Source organism: Anser anser (assembly GCF_964211835.1).
Source record: "Anser anser genome assembly, contig: HAP1_SCAFFOLD_111, whole genome shotgun sequence".
Classification (NCBI taxonomy): domain Eukaryota; kingdom Metazoa; phylum Chordata; class Aves; order Anseriformes; family Anatidae; genus Anser; species Anser anser.
The window spans coordinates 58,264-73,671 of record NW_028154049.1 but is presented as its reverse complement, the minus strand read 5'-3'; the positions used below and the strand labels follow the sequence as shown (position 1 = coordinate 73,671).

The 15,408-nt window shown below is 33.7% G+C and overlaps 1 pseudogene across 1 annotated transcript in view; it reads left to right on the top strand.

Moving 5' to 3' along the window:
* Nucleotides 1–15,268, top strand: part of LOC310890891 (adhesion G-protein coupled receptor V1-like) — a 72,904-nt pseudogene extending 57,636 nt beyond the window's left edge. The window contains exons 33-45 of the transcript in view: nucleotides 1,299–1,429; nucleotides 1,688–1,787; nucleotides 2,781–2,960; nucleotides 4,518–4,681; nucleotides 5,245–5,338; nucleotides 7,353–7,431; nucleotides 7,921–8,059; nucleotides 8,564–8,705; nucleotides 9,192–9,454; nucleotides 11,041–11,216; nucleotides 12,058–12,183; nucleotides 13,021–13,187; nucleotides 13,273–15,268. The product of the transcript in view is annotated as an adhesion G-protein coupled receptor V1-like (transcript). The remainder of the gene's footprint in view (nucleotides 1–1,298; nucleotides 1,430–1,687; nucleotides 1,788–2,780; nucleotides 2,961–4,517; nucleotides 4,682–5,244; nucleotides 5,339–7,352; nucleotides 7,432–7,920; nucleotides 8,060–8,563; nucleotides 8,706–9,191; nucleotides 9,455–11,040; nucleotides 11,217–12,057; nucleotides 12,184–13,020; nucleotides 13,188–13,272) is intronic.
* The last annotated feature ends 140 nt before the right edge of the window (nucleotides 15,269–15,408 follow it).

The window sequence follows — 15,408 nt, the reverse complement described above, 5'->3', positions numbered from 1 at the left end:
AAGTTAAGAATTCCTTTCTCTTTCATTGGTAGCCAATATACATGCATATCTCTGACTCTTCCTTACAAAAAATAAATGTAACTAGAAAATTTTCAGATTTTTCTTGCCAGTTTTAGCTGTACAATGCTGTACAATTCTGTAAGGTAATACAGTAGAATAGCAAGACAGCATCCTAAGTTGCTGCTCTCTAAATTGCATAATCAAAGGGACTAGTTGGGCAGCATAATGTTATTATAACATTATCTTATGTTTTGTTAATTCTTCAATAAGCAAAAGAAATCTCATGTATTGTTTTCAAAAATCTCAGAATTGTAGATTTCTGCATATTTCATGTCTCTGAAAGCCAATGCAGGACAAAATGTGCTGTTGAACTTAAATTCTGTGGACCTGAAAAATGCATATGAAATATGAATGCCATGTACCTACCTATTATAAATAACCATCTGTCCTCTATTGTGAATGTTTTGCAAAATATTGCCTACTGATCTATTCCATGTTGATATAACATGCTAATTTCACATGTCCACATTTAAAATATTTAATGGAAATTTTGTGAAAAACTTGTGAATATAAAACAATTTCCACATTTTACAAAGCCTACTAAGAGGTCTACTCTTTTTAATTAAAGTGCCTTTGGGGTTAAATGTTATAAATGTGCAAAATACCATAGTATTTGCTTCCTTTATATGCACATTGTCCAGCAATACTGATTACCTCTGAGATTATAAGAAATTATTAACATTTTCTGAATGTTTTGTTTTCTAACAGTGACCATATTTGTAAGTTCGAACTCACATAAATGGAACTTACAGATAATTATAAGCATTTTTTTCTGCATGCATTGAATAAAGTCACAAGACAGTGCAAATGTTCAGATAATGTGTATTCTTTCCAGGGAACTGTTGTAGAAAACTACTATTATTGTTGGTACATACAGTAGTTACTGTTTTGTACAGTTTACAGACTTGTATTGCTCTAATGTTTGCGCATGTTTTCATGAACATTCCCTTTCTAAGTTATTCATCTATACCAAGTTCCCTCATATGTTCATAATTATTTCCAAGTGTGAACTAAAAACAGAAAAAAAAAAACTAGAAGAGTTTAAGTTTAGGTTTTTCTTTTCAGCATTAAAAGTGAATGTGGTATATAACTACTGTGAAATTCAAACTGACAAAAATAGCAATATCTTTCAGGAAAAATACTTTAACTGTGTGATGCATGTTTTTGACCTCTCATTTTTATAACCAACATGTAGAAGAGGAGACCCTGAAACACTGCATCTTGTCCTTTATTCCTAGGAGAACAATTACAATTCCACATCGTAAGAACTCCTCCAGGACTGGGAAATGTTACTGTTGAGTGGAAGATAGTAGGACATAATGTAAAACAAAATTTTGCAAACTATTCTGGAATACTTTTTTTTCCTGAGGTAAGTCCATAAACAGTGATGTTGGCTACAGGAAAATAGTGTGATTAGAACTGATCTGAGAAAAAGTGTGCCTTTTCAACAGTCCTTCTTTCTTGGTTTGATTATTTAATTTCTCACTTTTTGACTTACAAACTGGAGGGAGCTTACAATTCTTGATACTTAACTCTTCTTAAAGAAATTGTTCAAAATACTTGTCATTATGATATCACTTGTGTTTTATAAAATAATGGCTAATCAATTTACCCTTAAAACAAATAGGGGACGTTGAATACAACATTGTATGTTGATCTGCTGGATGACCATATTCCTGAAGAAAAAGAAGAATACCAAGTCATCCTATACAACATCAAAACAGAAGGTAATGCAGAACTATAGCCAGCTACATCTTAAAAATACCATTTAATAATATAATATTTTTAATTTTATTATTTCATTTTGGAGGTATAGGACTGAGCAAACTGCAGCTGGTGCAAAGTACGCAAAGTTCATTAACATTTTATTGAAATAGGCTTGGTCCTTATGTATGTATATATAAATCCCACCGTGTCTCCACAAATACACTTAAATGGTTTTCAATCCTGATTTAACTCTGCCTATTTAATTCAATGGTTGTTTCTTCCCTTAATCTTAATGCAAACTGAGTTTACTAATATGTCATGGATAGAGTTGCCATGAAACATGCAGATATTTTTATCTTTTTAAACAATCTTGTCAAGCTGCAGACTTACTGATCTGTCCCTGAATTCAAGGTGGTCAGAATATTTTATTCTTGCCATTAAAATTATAGTGAGAAAAGAAGCCTTAAACTGCATCCGTTCTGAAATACCTTTTTTCAAACTGAAATTAATGTCCAAACACCAAACTAACTTGACATGGATTGTGTTGCTGCGAGGTGCCTTATCAACTTCCGAGAGTCACTGTGGCCCAACGGGATGAGCAAAATTATTCATCAAAGCAATAGTTGGAAAACATATCAGTTTATTGATGTAATGATTGTGAAGTGGAATATAGTTTTAAGCTTTTGGAGGTACTTCCTGGGAAAATGGTTTATTTCCTTTTAAAATATAGGGAAGTTGATATTTGGCACTGGCCTGTTAAGTTTTCTTATTTTTTAATACATTTTTGTGACTTTGTACTTGGTATGCATAAAATTTCTGTTTCTATTTGTTATAGAATGTAAGTATATATATGTGTGTAGGTCCCACACCATCCACATACTTCAGTGAGCTTTGGTTTCGTGGTATTTGCATGGCTACTGAACGTTATTTAAATGTAATATTAACAATAATGTAAGACAAAAATATTAGTTGCATAACACTTCATTCACTGCAGTCCACTGATTCTCTTGCAGGAGTTTCTTCTACAGGTGCTGCTGTTTTGGATAGTCAAGGATATGAAGCTGTTCTAACAGTAGAAGCTAGTGATGAACCACATGGAATTTTGAATTTTGCTTCCACATCCAGGGTGGTTTTAATCCCAGAAGAAAACAAAACAATTCAGCTTTTTATTAACAGAGAATTTGGATCTCTAGGTCTGTATAACAACTCCAAGAGAAAGGAAGTTTTGTTTTGCTTATCATTAGGCAAATAAAAGCCATGATAATGAAAGTTTGGAAAAATCTTTGTTACAGTTGGTATTTTTTTCAGAACTTCTAAGCTTCTTTCTGCAGACTTGGAAACTAAATATTACTTATTACTAGAGTCATAATCCTCATTAATACAGCAAGGGATCTGAAAGCTGTAACAATCAGGTGGCTATTAAGGTTACCATATTTTTGTCTAATGAGTCTGTCTCAAAGCATTAGTCTCTTCAGAAAAAATAAAAAACATGAGAAAAGTGACATGTACACACATCCCACATATTTTTTCTCTGAATTTCAGGAAGTCAGCACCTTAGGAATGTCACATGGAAAAAGTTGTGTCCAGACCATTGAATTCAATTTATGTCTCCTCTGACAATTTCTGATTCCTCTTTGAATCAATTTATCCATTAACATCCTTTAAACTATATAGTATTCAATTCTACAATACAATAGTGTGCTTCATGAAAAAAAAAAATGAATCTTGTGTTTGTTGCCTGAAAATAGCAACTTATGTTGTGAGAAAACATGTATAATAATTTCCTATTTGCCTTTTTGGACTATATTTACACCTCGGTGATAATCTGGCTGTTTCTTTTGCCATACTTGTTTTGAAATGAAGTAACATTTACAGTGCTTTTCAAGATCTGGAGACACCAGAGAGTTTTAGAGACATTTTAATGACACTATTTTTCCATTTATTTTTTAATACCAGTCCATACTCTAGTGTACTCTTTGAACACTATTCAGTAAACTAATGTTTTAAGATAATTGTTCATAGTAAGTGCAAGATCTCTCACTGAATTAAAATAAGCATCGTTACTTATTTATTAATTAGGACTCTTTTATCTCTTACATTTTATTTCATATAGAGCAGCTTTTAATTTCATCTATCATTTTATTTCAGGTTCATACTCCTTATGTTTGCCACTTGACTTACCCTACCAGATTAGCGAGAGGTGGCTTTATTCTCAAAACTATAATGTATAACTTTTCTGCTTGGTAATATTTATCCATGTGTCCCCTAATTTTGTTCTCTATTGAAGTTTGTCAATCTACCCAGGAAAGTATCTAGATTTATTAATCTGTGTTTCCCAGCACTGTCTTTAGAGCCTTTCTTAGATATCTGTCATTCCCAAAAAGTGTCCTTGTTGCAAAAACTCATATTAATGGTACATGAGATGTCCCAGTTAGTCTTTCAGCAATTTCATATTTATGGTCCACAGAACTTCAAATTTCTGGATGCATTTGGACCCAATGATTTTTGAGTCCTATGCAGACAGACAAGTCAGCAAAGGTCAAATTGAAGGCATATTGATAACGGTAACAAAGGTACACTAGCTCCAATGTACTTTGGATAACTCTTTTAATCCTTCTGTTTTGCAGTTAGTCTTTTTATTTTGTGGATGAGAATTTGATCTCTTGTCTTTATCCATTCCAGTGAACATTATATAAGAACTGAAAAACAATTTTTTTTTCTTTTTTTTTTTCTCCTCACAAATTAAACAGGTACTATCAATGTTACTTATGCCACAGTTACAGGATTGCTCACTGTAAGTAATCAGACAGAAGAGACTGTGGCTGAACCAGGAGCTGATTATGTACCTGCTTCTGGCTCACTGATTTTAGAAGAAGGAGAAACATCAGTTGCCATAAATATTACTATTCTAGAGGTAACCTCTAAACCCTTTAATTCTGTACTTTTCTGTATGATTTCAAAAGGGTAATATTTTGGGAACTAAAGCTTGCAGCCATTATTTGAAGCCCTGTGTTATATTTCACTATCATTTAGAAAGATGGTTTCAATCTTAATATTAAAATCACAAGGGATCAAATAGTCACAGAAAGCAGCTCTACCTCTGTCTAAAGGTAATAAAGTTGTCTCATTAAAACTTTACCAACTATCTAGTAGTATTTAGAACAGTGTGCTTCATGGCTGGCTACAGGCTCATACTTTTTCATTGCTGGAGATACATGCCTCTAAAATCGGTCAGTAATTTATTTGCAAGAATAGTTTAGCGTCACCACAGGATCTTTTTCATGATATATAATGTCTTACTTAATTCTTCCACGATAATCAGTTTCAGACCCAATAAAATTATTTCAGGAAAACAGAAAAATGAATTCTAGTGTCACAGTAATATTAGAGACTTGTTGTGTGATCCTTTTTGGTGACTTCTGTGGAAGTTTCTTAAAGGACAATGAGAAGAGGATGTACTGTATTTGTGTTTTGCAGGATGATATACCAGAGGTGCAAGAATTCTTCTTGGTTAATTTAACTTCAGTGGAACTCATCATGAACCATTCAACGTCATCCCCACCTAAGCTAGGTAAAAACATCTTATAGCAAATTATTTTTACTTTTCCTTTTTAATGGTTTATATTATATTACCTTGGGAGATTACCATTATTCCTCTTACTTACCAACTATGCTGAGATGAGACATGGTTATTTAGAAGAAACATCATAGAATATGAAATAGATTTATTATTACACTTAATCTCTTGCTTTTTAAACTCTGGGAAAATTTAAATTAATTTTCGTAGAGGAGTTAGTAATTATCAGTTGGAAAGGACAATTATTTGAAAAGTTTATTGGTGATTTTTTCATCTGATTTTCATTTACAAACTACAAAATGGAAAAAAAAAGTAAAAAAAAAACTTTATGTGGCTACTCTGCTCACTCTTTTAAAAAAGTCTGTTTTTATTCTTTTATCACTTTTAGGAAACATATTTTATGGTTTTCCTACTCTTGCAATGATCTTTATTATTTGCTTAGTCTGCTTCTCATTTTGCTTCTTCAGAATTCAGTAGAATAGTAGTCATTAGCTTTAAGAACTGTTGGATTATCCTGTGGTACTAAAGACTAGTTATATAATGTCAGACATCTTCTTTGACTCTTTTCCCTTTTCTTTGCATGCTTATAGAAGTGACTGAGTTAATTCGTTACAGATTGAAAGGTAACTTGCAAGACTCATTGCTGATTTGTGAATAGTTGAGTCTAAAATATGAAAGGAGTAGCATATAAGAATGAAAGATTCATCCAAACTAAACAGTGTTGTATAGTCTCACTTTCTCTTTGGCTGTCTCCTTGAACCATGACCATTTAACACTGATGTGACACTGCATTGGGTCAGCTTTACTTACAATGAGAAAATAATAGTTTTAAGTCATAAGGAAAAAATGTGTTCACATAACATGTCAGTGAATTCTTCTGGTAGAAGAAATAGCCTGACTCAAATACGTGTGTCCGCGTGTGTGTCTGTGAGCAAACTCTTACAGATCCTGGGTGAACAGATCTGACTTCAGGGTGACATGAGAAAATGCAGGAGTGAAGCAGAAATGTCTCTGATTGCCATTACTCCCTCAGGATTTGTAAACCTCAGTAACACTTCTGTTGTCTGTGTAGAGCTATTGCTCATCGTCATCTCTACCTCATAGTGACAGGCTTAGATTCATGGCAATAATCTTCTACTTTTGTTCAGTTTTATCTGAATTGATGGAAAAATGTATATGGATCTAAACATAATATACTTATGGCAGACTCGGTGAAGTCAATTTGGTTTTAGAAAGTAAGTTGAAGTTTATAAAAAGTAAACAAGTAAGTTAAGGTAGTTGTGTGGTGCGGTTGTCTGAAAAACAACAACCTATTTTCTGAGAAGTATTAAGTTTTGACTGTAAAGTTCTGGTCTCTGAAGTTAGTAGACTTTTCTGACATTAACCTATTATTTGGTGTTTTTCACACTGCAGTGTATTCAATTACGATTTCAGGCTAATTGTAAATACCTGTATGTCTTTATGGAGCAGTAGAATATTACAGTATGTGAACACCCCACAAATAAATTAATAGTTGTGTATTTGTAGTGAAATCTGAGGTGTGCCATTAGAATGTATGATGAGGCACTGAAGCACAAATAGAAGATGAAATGCTGAATCATTTATTATTCTTCCTCATTGTCTTTCTCATACTCAGAATGGCAAATGCAAAATATTGAATGTCATTGTAATAAACACTTATAGTGAAGACAAATTAAGATTCCATCGCAAATCTAGACTTTATTATTTTCTAATGTTTTATGTGCTGTTTAACTTTCTACATTTTCCTTAGTCTTTTTTTTTTTTATGCATTATTAAATATTACAGTGCTAATTCAAGACGCATTATTGCACTTCTAGTAGTAAGGACTCTTTCCAGTTATCTTGCCCACTCCCATTTTCTCCTACACATTTTTTGTAAAGACACTGTAATATTAGTACCGATTGAATAAATGCTTCTGTGATTCTTGAAAATCAAGAAAATTGATTTTATTGTTCTTTAATTTTTGTCTTTCTGTTTTGCCTTTTAGATGTGGAAGGTTTAGCTTCTCAAATTGTTATCGATGCTAATGATGGTGTAAGAGGAGTAATTGAATGGGAAGGTACCAAGTAAGTCTCATCTTCCTTGAAGAACTTACTGTGCCAATTAGTGATTGGTGTTGCCCATTTTCTTTCTAAAAGTAAAACTCCTGTTAAAAATAGGGCCATGTCTTTGAGATGGTAAAGTAATCATTCAATTCAGCTGAACTAGAAAGTGGGATTCCCACACTGAAAACAAAAATTCACTATTCATCTAATCAGAATTCTTTTACTTATTACTACTTTCACTGTTGTCCTTTTATATCACCAATTTGCCTAACCTCCCCAGCCTGCATCAACTCTTCCAGCCTCACCATTCATGTAAGCAAAAAACAAAACAAAACAAAACAAAAACCTCATGTTACTTAATTCAATTTAGATAAGAGAAAAAAGGTAAAAAGGATGCGTTAGAGAACTATAATGTAGGGAATAATTCAGAGTGAAAATGTAATAAAAATGTACTATCTTTTTCAAAAGAACATAATCAGTGAACATTGAGAATTATTCTTTTTATTTTAGTTTTGAAGTTAGTGAATCTCATGGGAATCTGACAGTAATGGCTTACCGAAACAGAGGATCATATGGCAATGTGTCTGTATTTTTTTATGCCCAAAATTTGGAGGCCCAGCTGGGTTTGGATTTTAATGTAACCTCAAGGGTAAGAAGCAACTCTAAATCTAGTACTTTTTATTCTTTCAGCTTCCGTAAAAGAATATCTTCTTGATTATTCTGCAGAATGATCAGTAGTGATGCTAGATGTTTCAGCTTGTTTCAGTTGCTTTGGTAATCTAAATAGAATGAAATAAAAATATTCTTATTCTTACTATTTATTTCTTTTTTAAAAATATATTTTTTAATATAAAGCAAAATGTAAACTTTCAAACATCGATTTCAAATTTAATTTTGATTAGACATACAAACTTTTTCATAGACTATTTTTGCAACAGGACTTTCAAAATAAATTATTCTTTCTTGTCCTCATTCTGTAATGTGCTGAACCTTTATATTTCTGATTCAATCAGTTTATAAGGAACAGAGAATATGGCTCTTCCTATGCTTTCCCTTCCTTCCTATTTCACAGAATTCTGTTTACCGTAGTCAAAAATTTCTGTGTGATATTAACTGATGTAAGTATTCGGTGCTTTATGTGTTTCAACGCTAGACTCTTTTTTTTGCTGATGGAGAAAGGCATAAATCTGTTGATGTCATGATTTTTGATGATGAGATTCCTGAAGGTGATGAGAAGTTCCAGTTAATTTTAACAAATCCATCTCTGGGGCTGGAATTAGGGGAGAACACAACAGGTAAAACTTAGTTTTAATGTTCCATTTCTTTAGAATTCTGTGGCACACATTTTAATTCCACTTTTCTGAATAATCATATTTCAGAAAGCACCATTGTCCTGCTATGGTGAATCTTTATACTCCTTTGGAAGGTTCTGAAACATCCCTGTGAAATCTGTGCAATTAAAAAGTTTATATGTAAAGCAATGAATCAGAAAGCACGAAGATGAGTTTTTCAATGTGTACTACCTCACTGAACTGAGGTCTTTTTAGAGAGTTCATAATCCTTTTCTAGGAGAGACTATATTCTTCCTGTCTAGAGATCTTCCTAGTTAAAGTGAAATGCCTTCCCATTCTCTTCAGGTAATGTCATGGACACATAAGCATTATATACACACTAAAGGAAGAATGTATTTGTGTTTATGTTATGTATTATGTTACTATATATGTATATTTATATTTTACTATGTTAACCAAAGAATATTTTCATTATTTCTTTTTCAAAAGCTACAATTACTATACTTGCCAATGATGATGGCCATGGAGTTTTGTCATTCAATAACAGCAATCACTTCTTTCTGAGAGAGCAAACATCTATCCATTTGATGGAAAGTGTTGCAGTATTGAATATTATCAGAGAACCACCTCAGGGAATATTTGGCACTGTGACTGTTCAGTATCTTGTAAGTGAGATTAACTCTTCAGAGGCAACAATGGATTTGACCCCTTCTCAAGGATATATTGTGCTCGAAGAGGGAGTCAGGTTCAAGGTAATATGCTAGTTATTACCAGAGAAGTCTAGGAAGCTTTTTTTTTGGAAATATTGGAAAGATTTCAGAAATGTCTGTGCTTTATCTTCTGTTTATTTTTTCTACTTCTTTCATTCATAAAGTGAATTGAGTCATGAGCTGTGACTGATTTCCTGTTATTATCTGATGTGGAAGTGTGTGAAAATTAAATGGGCTCATCTTTAGGTGTTTCTTAGTTTGTAAGGGTTGAGGTAAATTGAAAACAGTACACTATAGATAACGTTCATGTGTGCTTTGGAACAGTTCTTTTTATGTAGTCAATCTATAGCTGAAATGCAAACTTACTTTAAATTAAAGTGATAATTTGCAAGCCTAATAGTTAAGATCAAAGTAAAAATCCCATTCTGTAATTTAACATTTTAGTTAGTCTGAACTAAACAGAATGTGCTGCAACAAATACAAAAAGTAGAACAGTTGTCTGTCTTAGGATTGGAAAATAACTTAAGTATTAAGCTCACTGCCTCTATACTGTCCTCACAAGAATGTCAGCTACAAAATGAACTAGCTTAAGTTTGTGAATCCTGACTCTTCTAAGGTTTAATCACAATTCGATTTATTTATTTTTGCCAGTAAAGCTGGTGAAGCTAGTGTTAGCATATTACAGGCAATAGGATAGAAACTGAGACAAACTTTTCTTGGAAACACTGGTTTTCAATTTCTGGCCTTTAGATGCATTTGGAATCACAATGCAGCAGATCTATAAGAAGTTGGAGCCTTCTTAATATAGTTGGTAAATATGGTTTATTGTGGAAATGAACAGAAATATAAAACATTGTAAATTTTGTATTATTTCCAAATGCATCATCACTAACTTTTTATTTTGTACAGCAAGGCTATGCGTACCTATGAAATTTTTTGCTTGTTTGAGTAGTGTGAAGGATGACAGTGAGCCCCAAATGAAAGTGAAGCACTTAGCTTTCTCTAGATTGCTCTTTGCTAGTTTGAGATTGCCTTTAGAAGACCTGATCTTCATCCACAGTGGTGTAGGAGAGGGAAAGAAGCATCGAGAGGAAAGAGTATTTCAAATCTCTCACTATTCTTGCTTTTTTTTTTCCTTTTCCTTTTCTTTCTTGACAGCACCAGTAGTGAGATTACCCTGTTTCCCTGAAGATAGCTTAGCTGCCAACTAAAATAAATTAAAACCAACTTAACTGATTACACTTATAGCTGTGTTGTGAGTATAAACTACCCAAAAATGTATGGAATAAATAGAGAACAAAAGTATGAAATTAGGATCAAAAACTTCAGAGGATCATAGGATGAGAAAAGAAAGAAAAGAGAACAACAACAACGAAAAGTGAATATGCTCATCTTAGTGTTGCACCAATGGAGGCCACTAGATGGATGGCTTTAGAACCTCAGTCTGAACTCAGTCTGAGCTTGCCTCAATTCTGTCCTCTCCAGCTTCATGAGCTGCTCTTCTCCTGCTATGCTATCCAAAGCCTTATAGTGAAATAAATTTAAAAAAAAGGTAGCACATTCTGATAGAGCTGTGTCATCATCTGTTATCATGTCTCAATAACATTGTATGCTTGTTTTGTTATCAGACGCTGCATATTTCTGCGGTACTAGATGAAGAACCAGAAATGGATGAGCACTTCATTGTCACCCTGTTCAATCCAACTGGAGGAGCCAGACTAGGCACGAGAGTGGAAACTATGATTACAATATTACAAAACCAGGCTCCACTAGGGCTTTTCAGCATCTATACAGTTGGAAATAGGTACTTTACACTGATCAGTAAAAAGGAGATAGTTGCTCATACTCCAAAGAGATAATATTTCTCTACAATTTTGTTTTTGATGGATCGCATTAAAGAAATTCAGCAACCCAATTTGTAAATCTGTAACTTTGAAAGGTATTGTGAAATACTATTACTGCTAAACAAAAGAGTAGAAAAATGCATAAAAAGGACTATTCATAATCCAAAATTTCAATTTATTTATTATTATTTTTCTTTATAAACTAATACTTCACTAGTGCCTACATATTCCACTGATAGTATTCCATGTTAAAAGTTCCAAACCTCATATCAGTGTCCAGGAAGTCATACGTTTTATAATTTACTTTCATTTTTAAACCTGTAAAAAATATACTTTCACTGAAGGCTGTTTTTCAGAAGCAAGTGACACATATGGACTGCCATTTTTAAAAACCATTCAGCTGAAACCATACAGATTAAATAAATTTACTATTTAAATAAAAAATGTATGTATGCTATTTTATTAATACATTGATATTTAGAGTTAATAATTTATATTAATATTTAATAATAATATTATCTAAACATTTATTACGTGAATTTAATATACTTAAATTTCAGTCTGTTTAAAGATTTTGTTGAATTGCCTATGATTTTGCATGATTGTAGTAAGGATCATTGGGAAACCCTAATTAATGTAGCTACCAGTCCATCAGATACTGAAACCTGTTATTAATATTTTCTTTTTATTTCTGTTGTATATTCTGCATCTGGAATTGTACAGTAAAAATCTTATTTTTATTACAGCAATGAATATACTATAAAATAATTTTTTCCTTATTTTTATGATTCTCACATTTAGGACAAATTTCATCATAATTGAAGAAGCCAACACTACAGCTTATTTGAAAGTTTTCACGGAGTAATGGGCTTAACGTTTCTGTGAGCGTTGAGTGGGAGACATCATCAGATACTGCATTTGGCATCAGTACGTTCACTTTACAGAGAATGTCCACTGCTTTTGTAGAAGTGGAGATAGTAAGAGAGTAGCCAAGCATACAGGAGATGTAGCTTGGGAATGTAAATTCAAGTATTCAGACACAATTCAGTTAATATTTTCCTATGTAAGATTTAGTAGATAAAATACTTTAGCTGCTTAAGAATCACCTTGTCATCAGCCACTTCTGCCAGTTTCAGTAATCTCTATTTCTGTCTTTGCTGCTAATATGAACATTATTGTCACTAGCCATTTATTTATTTATTTATTTGTGTGTGTGTAATAAAATTTGTTCCGTACTACTTGTAACTCAGGATCTTTCTAACACAGTATAAATGACATGTGACATGCAAGAGTCTAGCTCCTGGAGTTTAGTTCTGACAAGACGGTGCTTAGGGACCGTCTTGGAATAAAAACATGAACATGTTGTAAATGGGGAACAAAACATGAACATTTTGTAATTTGTCTTTTTTTTTTTTTTCTTTACTACTTGCTATCTAGCTAATTCTCTTGTTAGCTAAATTCCAAGATCAATTATTATGAGTCAGACTCAAATTGCCTATATGTCTTCCATGTGCAGTTGTAATGAATGAAAAATACATTTACTGCTTAACTCTCATTATATCCTTAGCATTGTAACATTTCTATGTATTTATATACACTTATAACAAATACTAAGACACAACTTCATCATTTCTCATACTAGGTCTGGCTTTGGGAGGTAAATAATGGGAATGGGGTTAGAAAAGATATCAAGAGTAATATAATAGTAAATAGTGTTTTTATTTTATTTTATTTTATTTTATTTTATTTTTTACTATATTGCAGGGGGTGGTATCAGTGTCCTATCTGTCTTGCAAAGTTTTGTGGAAGAATCAGCATCTGGTTGGTGTTTCTTTACCTCAAGAGAAATCCTGTACGGTGTTCTGTTGCGTATGCCTCCAGCTTTGTTTTCTACTGTCTACCAGTGGAAAGGAGTATTTGTTCCTGTTGAGGTAAATGTTTGTTTTTGAACACCAGACATGCTAGTTAATAAGGAATTTAAGTCACAATCTTACTTTTTTTTTATTCTTCTTGCAGAATTTCAGTATGTGGAATCCTACAAGTTGTGTGTCTTTCCAAATTGGAGCCTCTTCCTACCTTGTGGTTACTCATGGAGGAGCCACACAGGGAGCTTCTAACAACAGTGTGTATGCATTCATGGCTGGACACAGATTGTTGTGGGTAAATCGATTTTAATTTTAAAATCTTAAAATAGTATGGGTTGGCAAGGACCAAGGGAGGTCCTCCAGTCTGGCCATGTTTTAGAAAAAAGCACTCTGTGTGACAAGAGTTAGTTTTGTGTCCTAAAATACTACATAACTTCAGTGATGTAAGTTTGTCATAGTTAGTTGTTTACATTGTTTGTATTTTTTATATATTTACATTTGAGGGTGCAGGGAGGATTACCTGGGAATCACAGAATCACAGAATTGTCTAGGTAGGAAGAGACCTCCAAAATCACCTAGTCCAACCTCTGACCTAACATTAACAAGTCCTTCACTAAACCATATCACTAAGCTGAACATCTAAACGTCTCTTAAAGACCTCCAGGGATGGTGACTCAACCACTTCCCTGGGCAGCCCATTCCAATGCCTAACAACCCTTTCGGTAAAGAAGTTTTTCCTAACATCCAACCTAAACCTCCCCTGGCGCAACTTTAGCCCATTCCCCCTTGTCCTGTCACCAGGCACGTGGGAGAACAGACCAACCCCCACCTCTCTACAGCCTCCTTTAAGGTACCTGTAGAGTGCGATAAGGTCGCCCCTGAGCCTCCTCTTCTCCAGGCTGAACAACCCCAGCTCCCTCAGCCGCTCCTCATAAGACTTGTTCTCCAGACCCCTCACCAGCTTCGTTGCCTTTCTCTGGACTCGCTCGAGCACGTCCATGTCCTTCCTGTAGCAAGGGGCCCAAAGCTGAACACAGTACTCGAGGTGTGGCCTCACCAGAGCCGAGTACAGGGGCACAATCACTTCCCTAGCCCTGCTGGCCACGCTGCTTCTTATACAGGCCAGGATGCTGTTGGCCTTCTTGGCCACCTGGGCACACTGCTGGCTCATATTCAGCCGACTATCAACCAATACTCCCAGGTCCCTCTCGGCCAGGCAGCTTTCCAACCACTCATCTCCCAGCCTGTAGCTCTGCTTGGAAGTGGGGGAAGAAATTCTCAAGCAATCAAGTCATAGAACATTTTCTGGAAAATGTATGATAAGTTATGTTAATTCTGTAAATTAGTTGCTTATATATATATATATATATATAAAATATAAAGTTTTAAAAGCTATTTCATGTATAGTTTTATACATAATTTTGGAATTCTTAACATTCTATGCGTACTTTTTCTCACTATATACAATGTAATATAAAATGTATTTGTTTATATACATATGTAGATAAACATAGTCACCCTCATATTTCCCTTGCAGATACAGACTCTTTCTGTTCTGGATACCAGACGTGTGAAACATTTTGCAGTGGAGGAAGAAGACTATTTGATTATTGTGAGTCACACAAACAGTTCCAGTTCCATCCAGGTTTGAATATTCTTCAGTCTTCTCTGGCTTTAATGTGGGTAGTTTGCTTATTTCTGAAAGGATAATGAAAGGAAGTAAATCTATAAGCATGTATTTCTGACATATTATTTTTGTTTCTATTGGAAATTTATAACAGTTAAAATTCCAGACTTGTTTGGATGTATAAATACTCTCTACCTGAGTGTATAATTTACATCTGGTTTGTTTTTATTGCTACTGTTATTTCAGTTTTGAAATGTAGCATGTAAACAAAGAAGTAGCTTCTGAATATAAACCTGTTCCTCTGAAGAGCAGGCACAGCTTCTTGCAGTAGGGTTAATTACCAATTACTGAGGGAACATTGTCATAATATATGCATTTTATAACACCCTCTGGGATAAGATGCTGTTGTTACTCCAGCAGATGATATTTGCAATAATACAGAGGTTGTATTAGTAGAACGAGTAGCTATGCCTTATTGACAGCATTCTGACAATATAATTTTGTATAGGACTTCTCTGAAAAAACATAAGAACATAAGAAAATGTTAGAGCCACAGTACTAAGCCAAGCTGCTTCTGGGATTTGTGGATATCTTCAAAATCTGTTACCTACAATAGCCTAAAAAAGTGACCAGTGACCTAAATGATTGTCCTGAGTACAT